Below are 11,163 nucleotides of genomic sequence, written 5' to 3' on the forward strand. Positions count from 1 at the left end.
TTGAGTCTAAAGTATATTTTGGGAAAGGTTGCTAGTTTCAAGTAACTGTACATGGTATCCTTTAGATCCTTTCAGCGGTTCTGACCTTAGCTACATGCTTAACTCACAAAGGAAGTCTGAAAAATGCTCATACTTGGGTCTTACTTCCAAACATTCTGAGCTAATGGTCTGGAGTGTGGCTTGTACATCAGTATGTTTTACATTTCCCCAGAAGGTTCAAATGCACTTCCAAAGTTAAGACCCCTGTCTATATTATAATTATTCTTTAATTATGCTTTTTTTTTTTTTAAAGGTGGATCTCTGTATTTTAACATTTAATCTTTAGAGTTACACTATTTTGAAGAAGGCAGCTTGGATCAACTTACAGGCAATTCAGAGTTTTGACCTTTATCTTTGAGGGCTTTATGTTTTAGATGGCCTACCCTTTTCCTTTTGCAGCATCATAATACTGAGTGCCAGGACCTAGGTTTTTGAAACCTCTCAATAGACCTTTTTTAAACTCTTCTGAGCCTGCAGGGTATGGCAGGACCTAGCTGTTAATTCAGTACTTTCATCTGATTGACATGGGAAGGATCACTGGCCACCTAGGGGAGGCCTTACCATTATTAATTCCTTTCTGGATGTCCTTTATGTGTCTGCCCAGAGGCTTTGGCATTGGGTATGTTGTGAAAGTCATAAAATTAAAGAAACATTTTGCACTGGCTGCTTGTACTGACATTCAGAAAAACACATCTTTGCAATGTCCAGTAATGTTCCAAGATATGCACCGAATGCCTTTTCGTATATTTCTTGGTAGATTTGCAGTGGGCCAGCTGTGCACTGATGTATATAAAGGTTTAGTGATCGTGATGGGACCATGGCAGGAGCTGTGATGGGTGATCTTCAAATACATCTGGAGTTTTTGTACACACTTGCTAGGGTGTGTGTAGATTGTTTTTTTATTTTTATTTTTTCATTTCAAACATGAAACTTATTTTTAAAATGTTTGCAACATTTGTTGAAAACCTTTACCTCTGTGATCCTCAGTGTTCTGTAGAGTATCAGGATCAGATTAATCAGTCTAGGATGGGCACCAAAGTTTGAGAGGCTCTGATTTGAATAAACTTCCCCATAAATGCTACTTTTCTTTGATGCCCTGTTACAGGTTACAACCAAATTATGGATGTTTCTATATAGAAACAAATTAATATGTTTTTAGTATTTGTAGAAATTATCGTTTTGAAACTAGGAAGACCTGTGTATCACTATCTGCTCTATTTTTGGAAGTAATGGAGGAAGTATTTCAACCTGATTACTGCCTGTGGAGTGAGGAATTTCTTAGTATTTGACTGACCACCTGCTGATATTTTATTTCCTTAGAGCTCCTCAAGTCATTATAAGAATCACCCAACAGTTTGAAATCAAAATGATGTCTTACTATAAAATGTCAGCTATCTATCGTAAAAAGATTACACACCATTTTAAAATATAATTGCCACCCCTACCCCCTTACATTCAGACATTTCAGAATAACAGAATCCTCGCAGAATGAGGAACATTCAAGGTTCAAGCTTTGCAGACTTGAGACACTGCCTTCTATTTTAAGTCTTTTAATAGTGTAGGTAATTATAATTCCACTGACTGCCCTTTTCTTTCTGTCTACCTCCTGGTCATTCTTGCCACACTTTAATGATGCTGTTTGTGTATTTTTGCTGATGAATTCTACCCAATGAAGGTTATTTTTCCTGAGTTGTATTTTATCCTCTGTTTACTAATCTTGGTGTTCTGTTTCCTTTCTGAACTACTACTAGACATTCTTTTCCATTCCATTGTGTAGTACACAGCAGGCTGATGAAGCTTGAGACTCCTGCTGAGGGAGCCCTGTTTGAGAAAATGTCACCAGTTTAAACAAAGAAGAGCTTTCCTAAATCACAACTTCAGTCATAGCTTAGATTGCCACATTTTCAACTTTTTTACTTGACAACTTGAAAGTATATTTGCTATATGTTTTTATGTGTATGTGTGTATGTGTTTATATTCATGTATTCATGAAGTACCATTATTTTACATTCTTGTTGATTTTACCTCATTGTAGGATTTTTCCCCTCAGGTGTGCTCACTATATCTCTCCCACCACCAAAACACCCCCAGTCCTGAACTATAGTCACAGTACTCTTCCCCTCCCTTCTTTTCTTTTTCTCCTCCCCTCCTGGGTGCCTCAGATCTATGGCCAGCTTTTGAGGGTCAGTTTTTAAGTTTATCTAACCCTTTGATTTCTCTGTTTACACATAGTGAATGTCTTGACTGGTTTGACTATTGTCCTTGAGGTGAAGGTGAAAAATAACCAACGGAGAAGCTTAGCATGGAGTCAGAGCCCACTTGCTGGTGGAGGTCTTGTAGGGAACTGGGGAATTGAAGTAACTGTCTAGGAAAAGATAATTTCTCTGTGAGAACATTGTTGATCATAAGCACCACAAACAGAATGGTGTTGCCACTGCAATTTAAGGGGGGTACAGAAGAGAATCCTATTTTTGTCCTACCGCTGGGAAAATATTTGAATTGATTCAGTCTTTGAATTCATTCCATATCTGTGAGAACAAGATGGCGGTATCTTATTCATTGACAGTGATTTCTTGACTCTAAAATCTTTGTGAAGTAAGTGAACTTTCTTTCTTCAGCACCTCAGGATTTTGGAAAGGGCTCTTGTCTTTAGGTCTAGCTGACTATCACTGACCCTGACCTCTGTTTTTAGTGTAGAGGAAGTGGGAGTAGCGGGACCATTTCCACTGGGTGAGTCCTTCCTGTCCTTGTCCCTGAGGTCTAGGGACATCACATGGTCCTCTAGAGGGGCCAATACTGCCTTCTCTTTAATTTTGCTTTACTTGGGGTCCTTGGTGATGCAGAAAATGCTCAGCTCATCTTTGTTTAATTCTGCTTGTTTGTGATTCTTTTGAAGAAAACTGAAGACACTTTCTCATGATGTTTTTTTCTCTCTATTCCCACATTGCCTCCATCAGTCTTGACTATTGGTCCAATGCAAAAGATGTCCCTGGGCCTCCTGGGGAAACTTTCATGAATGTATGTGTAAACTAAGCCAGCCATCCTGCCAGCCTACTCTTTTCATGTGCATATTGGACTAAACATGCTCCTGAATGTACAAAAAACTACTTACTGGTTTAGAGGTAACATAGATATAAGAAATGCCTGTCCTTGTTTTTATAAAGCATGTACCATGACAAGAGGAAGGATTGCTTTTAAGTGAAGTATAAATAAGTCATCATTAATATGTAGAGTCTAATCATCTTCCTGGTAGGTTTATGTGTTGAGAGGTCATTTTGTTTGGTTTGATCTCTGCTTGCTTTTATGTTTCAACTTTTAAAACTGGTGTTTGGCAATATGGAAAATACCTTTGTTGCTACCACAGTGGTTTCCAATTTATTTCCAGCAACTTTTGGAAGATTGAAGTCAGATTCAGTCCATTTCCTTCCAATTATTTTTTTCCCCCTATCTTTCCTGAGTGATGTAAGTTTTTCAACTAACCACCATGGTTTTTCTGTAGTTTTGATCATCTCATGTAATTTTACTTGTAGGAAATTATATATTTACATTTTTATACTTCAGTTTACCCTACCAATAGGTTTCTTGCTTGTAATATGTGATTTGGCATTGATTGTCTTTGACTCTCATTAGGATCAATCAACAGCCACCTGAATGGTCTCCCAGTTTTTGCCTTTCCAGCTTAATCTGAGCAGTGAATCCTATGGGACAGGGAAACCTGTGGCCGAGCTTGTCTCTTTTGCACAGAATTTTCCATTGCCTTTCAGTGGCACACAGGCAAAACTCAAAAGCCTATGATTCCTGTGAGCTCTTACTCCTTACTTTTTTATCTCCCTTTGCTCTCTCTAAAACCATTTATCCACGTTGGTGCTTCCAGTGTTCCTAGAATAATCTAGGTTTTCTAGCTTCCATGGCTGGTCTTTCTACTTGCTTTTCATTCTGCCTAGTCCTCTTTTTAAAAAGTGTGTGATTCCCTTCCTTACTTGTTCTGATCCTTACTCAAATGCCACTTACTCCAGGAAGCTTTCCTATCTTCTTTACTTAAATTTTCAGGTCCTCTTTTTTTTTAAGTTCTTTTTTTCCTTTTCCCTTCCATTTGATTTTTCCTATAGCATTTATCACTATGTTATCTACATGTGTTCCTGAAATATTCTATGTCCTGTGAAATCACATGCTAAAATAACAGAATGTATGGGGAAAATGGTGTTAAGGAGCAGAGCACCCCAAAACATATAGAACTTTGCAACCCTTGATTTGCTATTTTGGCACAAAAGAAAAAAACCTTCTGGGTTATTTACTGCACTTACACTTTCTCTCAGTAGAGTAATGTAATAGGAAGTGAAATGATTCTTGAAACTCTTATACCAGACACTACTTACACTAAATTAAGAAAGGTACTTCTTTAATTTTAAGGTAACTTTGTTGTTATTGTTGCTAATTGCTGCCATATAGTTTAAGGCTTACTCTTTAGTAAATGCTAAAGCTGCTATCAATCACACTGTAACATTAATATGCTAGGGGGGAAATCATGTATATATCAATACATCTTTTATGCTGTATCAATATCAGTTCCCTTTTGATCAACCACATATGACAAATTTGAATAGAAGAAATATGAGCTTTAGCAGAAGAGACCATGCTATATATTTTTCTTATTTGCTTACTTATTCTTTACCACCCTGAACAAAAGTATATAAATCTCATGAAGATGTGATTTTTATTATTTTTATTCACATCTGCATTTCCATCTTATAGTTCTTCTGGTAAACATTTAATATCTGTTGAATGAAAGAATAAATAAATTAATATTTAGACTTCTAGACTTGTGAAATAATTGAAAATATAAACACCCCTATTAAAAAATGGTGAACTCTTGTTACTTGTACAACATGGATGAAACTGAGGATGATTATGTTAAGTGAAATAAGTCAGAAGGAGAAAAATAAATACTGGATGATTTTACTCATATGAGGAATATAAAGGAGTAAAATAAAAGAACTCGCAAAACTAAAGGTAAAAAACCTTTAGAAACATAACTACAGGATTGAGATTACCAGAAGGGGAGGAGAGGAAGGATAGAAACAAAAGGGGGGTAGAGGTTTAGGGAAAAGGACTGTGGTTGGGTGCTTTGGTGGTAAGTGTGGGTACGGTGGCATATCTGTTCACCTAAATCATAGACAGTATTGTCGTCCTCAGTTAAAAAAATAAAAAAGTGTACCCCCATTTTACTTTAAATTGAACAATTTCTTTAACAGTTATCTGCACTTAAGACTATTACCTGAGTTATTTATGCTTTCTAAAAGAAAGCCAAAAATAAAAAGTGTTTTAAATGAAGCTCAAGATGCAACTATCTAGAGAAAGATATAGTTTCATCCAATGGCTATATATATTTTTTCTTTTATTCACATTTTATTTCTTATTGAGACAACACTGGTGTATTACAGTATATATGATGCCAAGTTATAGGGTTACACCCCTTTAGATATGTTTGTTTACTGCTCCTCATCCACCACCAAGATACAGTAGTCCTCTACCAGAGTCCACTGGGCCCGTCCACTCTTTGCTCTCCATCTTCTCCTTCCCCCCTTTCTGGCAGCCTCATTTATACAATGACTCTATGTTTTAATAAAATCTGATACATTTATTTTGCTTCTCTAACCAACATTGTTAAAAGCACTTTGAGCACATTGACTATTTTAATCCTTGTAATAATTCCACAGTGGCCATTCTCAAAATGTGACTTGACGATCTCTGTTGGACCATGAGATTGAGACACTTTCAGGAAATCCATGAAGTCAAACACTTTTCATAAGATCTTTTTTTTTTTCTTTTCCCCTGTGTTAAGATTTTACTGATGATACAAAAATAATCATCAGAAAACACCTGGACCTTGAGCATAATCCTTAGTCCATTATAATATCCTGATGAAGTGGTAAACATCACTAATCTTACTAAGCTTTAACTCTAATGTATTTTATGTAGTCTATAAAAAAAAATACCATTACACAAAATACTTCAATTGTACTCTGAAGCATGATGGTGTTTCTAGGCCACATCTTGTGTGATTGAGTTGTAAACTCAAAATTTGTGTTGTTTTTGTTCCCATCGTGCCCTGTTTTCACTTGAAGTAGTGACTAACAGACTAAGGTGACTCAGATATGGAATTTGACAACAATTTCTTGAAAATGATCAAAATAAGTCCCCTAGCAACAAAAAGCAATTCACATTGTTTGTTGCTAATAATAAAAAAATGAACTGTCAAGTAAAAATTAGAATTTTTGATATTTGTATGTGCCAACATGAGCTTGACTGTTTCCCATCCCTTTTGGATGGAATAGGTAGCTGTATTAACATTATACTTTTTATATTATATAGTAAAATATGTCAACATTTAGAAGAATTACACAACTCAGTGAACCAACAAAGTCATGCATGTGTAAAAGCCCATTAAAAGTACAAGGTAGGGGGGCCCTCCCTGGTGGCGCAGCGGGTTAAAGCACAGCACAGAGAAGCTTAAAACACTTCCGCATGAGTTCGATTCCCGCCTGCCCTGGAGGTGACCACATGGCGTGGCAGACCTCTCCTGACCCGCCCGCTGCTCCCCTCAGCAGTGCACCTCGTCTATCTGCCCGTTCTGTACCCCACTCTGTCTCTGGGGAATCCTCTCACCCTCCGCATCTCTGGCCTGTACCCCAGTTCTGTATGAATAAATAAATAAACCTTTAAAAAAATTATAATTATAAAAAAAAAAGTAGGTCAAAAGAGTTTAATAGAGGGAAAGCACAGGAATTTTGTGGATAGACATCGGAAGAACGCCATTTTGAAATTAACTTCTTGTTCAGTTTTGGTGCAGTATCAAGAATATTCACAACTATTTGAGAAGGTTATTAAAATATCCCTTCCTTTTCCAACCACATGTCTGTAAGAGATTGGAATTTTTTTCATGTCTTTCTACCAAAACAACATAATTGCAAGAGATTAAATGCAAAAGCACATCTGAGAATCTAATTGTCTTCTATCAATTCAGACATTGAAGAAATCTGAATTAATGTAATACAGTGCCACTCTTTTCAATAATATTTTGAGTAATAAAGTTGTTTTTCATAAAGTTCTTTTGGTAATAACTTCAATTTTTTTAATGAGTTAATAAATGTTTTTAAAGTTTTTAGTTTTACTTTCTATTGAGATAAATAGAGAATGATAAACAAGATTTGGGGGTTAGCAATAACCTTTTTTTTTCATCGCTATATATAATTTTTTTTATTACAAAAGTTTATTTTTACATCATTTTGTACATTTTTTTTTCCATCTCGATTGTAATCCCCACGGGTTTCCCATCATCAAATCACCCGTGTGCCATCACCATAATCCCGTGCATTTCCCTCCCCCCACACCGTTTTTGACCCCATTCCCCACTCCACCCCCACAAAATGTCTCTGGTATATGGTTGTTCATTATTTTTGTTATTTTCTTGCCTGGTCCATTATACTCCTGCTATGAGTGAAACCATCCGGTATTTTTCTTTCTCTTTTTGGCATATCTCACTAAGCATGATCTTTTCCAGCGCTATCCAAGTTAGCAATAACCTTTTTTAAAAATCATAAAAGTTTCCTGAGACCAAAAAGTCTGAGAATGTTTGCTCTAAAAAAAATGTTGTTTTTGTTATTTTGTTGTTTGGGAAGTCCAAGCAGAAGCTGTTGAGTTACCTACCCATCATTGCAAAGCTGGTAAGATGTGGAGCTAGAATTTGAACCCAGGAGGTCTGGCTCCAAGTTCTTGCTTTGAGCTAATGGGATGTACTCGTATTTCTCTTTGACAAATCTTTTTTTTACTTCAACCTTGCTAAAATCAGTAGGTCAAATCTATTTGAACTCTATAGTAGGAAGTGCTTTTCATATATAACTTTCCAGGTCTGAAATGAAATCTTTAACGTTTAGAATCTTTTGACTCCTAATTTTTATGTCATTAAATATGTGATATAAACTCATCAGTAAATATCTGAGTAGGGAAAAGTAAACAAAATCTGAGTTCCTTTTTTGTTTGATTTTTGGCCATTTATTCCACCTGAGTTGGACTTATAAGATTATTTGAAAGAATGTTTGAAAGAAATATTGTACCATATGCAAGAAAAATGTTGGTTCTTTCTGATAACTCTCCTCTTATTTTGGTTGGTCATACGTTTTTACTACAAACCATAGAAATGACAATTTAGTTCAATTCTACTTTGAAATAAAATATTGGAGAGCTAGAAGCTTATTTCAGTTTAGAAAAGTAGGGGAATTGCTTTTATCCCACTGCCTCTTCTTATTGTTAATTTATATGCTGAAATAGATGAACACAGTGCAGGATCAAACCAGTACATAAATACAACTGTTTATGGTCCACCATCAGCTTCGCTATAGATTAAACTCACTGAAAGCTCAAATGATTTCTTAGGGGGAAATATTGGAAGGGTAGGTTTACCCCATGAGTTCCCTTAAATATGCTGTTAATTCTCATTGATTTCAGAGAAAACAGAGATAATCAGTTGGACTTCCCCACTGGCTGAATGCATTGGCAAGCTGTTCACAGTGCTGTCTGATGGGAATCTGAGGAACCCTCCTGTTTCCCCATTTTCATACGCATGGGTCCAAAACACCCAGAGAATCCTGTGATGCACTACTTTACTCAGAGAAATCACCCAGATTTTCTAGTCAACTTTTGAGTCCAGATGATATAGTTATATGGTGAGATCCAGGAATAAGCTCTGTAAGCTTTGACTTGCTTTCTTCCTTCTGATTTTGGTACCCTCCTGACAAGATAGGACACACGCTTGGAAGAGGGCTGGATTCTGTCTTCTTTTGTTCTTACAGCTCAGGTGTCCTGACCCTGACTTTCCATATTCTGTCGGTTATCAGGTTTAATGCCACTACCATCCCTGCCGGGCTGATACTGCTGCTCAGAGGTCTTTATCAGCAGCCCTGTGACAAGCCAGCCTTCTTGAGGCCCAGGCACAAACTTATAGGCACACTGACTCACAAAGCTTTGCTGCATTGTTGATAAGAGGAGTACATTAAAATAAAAATTTTCCTTTGTCATAGGGAAGGGATAATTTTTTTGTGAACACTTGGTGCCTTTGTCTCTGTGAAGCCTGCTTTTGTCAGGGTGCTCTGGTACCCCTTCAGCTTCTCCCCTGGCTGAGACATGGAGACCTCAGCCACGGGAGGCCTTTTGAAAGCCCTCTCAGCAATGTCTGCACGCCTTTCTCCTCACTTCTGCTTTTGCCCTCAGCCTGTTGCTCACCTGTGTGAGCGCTGCAAAACCTTGAAGGCTGTGAAGGCCTTGTGTCTGTGGGGCAGGAGCTGTGGTGGCTGCACTTATACTTCAGAAAAGCTTGAGAGGGAGCATACAGCATGAAAAAAATTCTAGTTGTAGTTGCCATAGCAAGTGAGTTTTTTGGATCATGAGTTAAATTAGAAATTGATGTGTTGCCACTGTCATGATCTTTCACCTGCAGCTTCATTTATTTTAAAAAGTAGTAGTAAAAATATATAAAGTGACATACGGAGAAGTTGGCTAATCTTTTTCAGATGCTCAGTATATGACTGTACATTGTTTGAAAGTCTATCACTGGAACATATTTACATGCTAGGAGAATGAAGACTGAGAATTAGTTACCGATAATGGAGCTAACATTTTTATTGCAGTGGTAATTATCTACCACAGTATGAGCATTAAAGTATATCATTGGCTTCCTCTCTGTATCCTTCTCCCCTTTTCTCTTTTTTTCCATTCTCCCTTCCCTTGTTCCATTTTCTCCTTTTTAACCCCTCTCCCATCACCTGTCTCCTCTTTTTCCTTCTTAATTTCAAATTTAACCGTCAGAAAGGACTTAGGACTTGAATTAGGTAGTCACAGAAATTATTTATTAGCTTTTCTGAGAGCCTTGTCCTAAGAGAACTGTCCCATGAGATCATCTTCAACCCTGCAGTGTGACTTTTCCAGGTTGGCACTTTTTTTTTTTTTAAGATTTATTTATTTATTCATACAGATCTGGGGTACAGGCCAGAGATGCGGAGGGTGAGAGGCTTCACCAGAGACAGAGTGGGGAGCAGAACAGGCAGATCGACGAAGTACACTGCTGAGGGGAGCAGTGGGCTGGTTAGGAGAGGTCTGCTGCGCCACGTGGATCTCCTCCGGGGCAGGCGGGGATTGAACCCATGCGGAAGTGGCTTAAGCTTCTTAGTGTTATGCTTTAACCCGCTGCGCCACCAGGGAGGGCCCCAGGTTGGCACTTTTAACTGTAGTAGAATACATCTAAATCAGATAATTAAATTTTACCTCCGAAGTATATTTGAAATGCTTAACTGTTGTCTTTAGAAGGAATAATATTACTCTTATAAAAAAAAAAAAACACAACAACAACAGCATAGCTTACTGTGTGATTATATCCCTAGCTCCAATAGGTATACATAATGAATTTCTAGGGGCTAAAATTTGAATGACTATATTTACCAGAGAAGGATCTTCTCCTCATATTTTCCAAAATAGTTGTTTACAAATGAAACATTAGACCCCATGCTTTGTTTCTCACTGGGATTTGAAAAATAAAACTTTCTGTTAGTGGCAAATTCATAAGCTTGGGGGCATGAAAATGTTTGAATTTGAAGTAAAAGAAGTTTTGAAAGGAAGATTAGTAGTTTAAACCAAAAGATTAGTTGCCCTGAGAAATTCAGCTGTCGAAAGCACAGTTCAGTAGTAAAAGGTCCTGCTCCAGCTGACTGCTCCATTCATGCTGTGACTGCTAATCCTGCTGCTGGACGCTCACCTGATTGAGGATGCTGATTCTGATGACTCTTCCATTCCCATGTCATTCTGGACGCACGGGTGGGGCTCCATAATGCAGACACCCTTGTTTATGATAAAGTTGATTCCTCTGTGGAGTAGACATCCATTATCATTTCCTTACTTATTGTAACTTTAAAATGGAAGGGGAAATTACTAAACAGATTGCCATTATTTTAGCCAAAGGTCGCTCATCAACAGAGGCACAAAGTAACTCAAAATTTAACCTTTTTGGTAGCTAATAGTTGATGCCTGCCTATTCTTGTCACTAAGGAGTTTCTAGGAGTAGATCCTAAATTCTCC

Source organism: Condylura cristata, unplaced genomic scaffold, assembly GCF_000260355.1.
Source record: "Condylura cristata isolate star-nosed mole 26May11 unplaced genomic scaffold, ConCri1.0 scaffold00032, whole genome shotgun sequence".
NCBI lineage: Eukaryota > Metazoa > Chordata > Mammalia > Eulipotyphla > Talpidae > Condylura > Condylura cristata.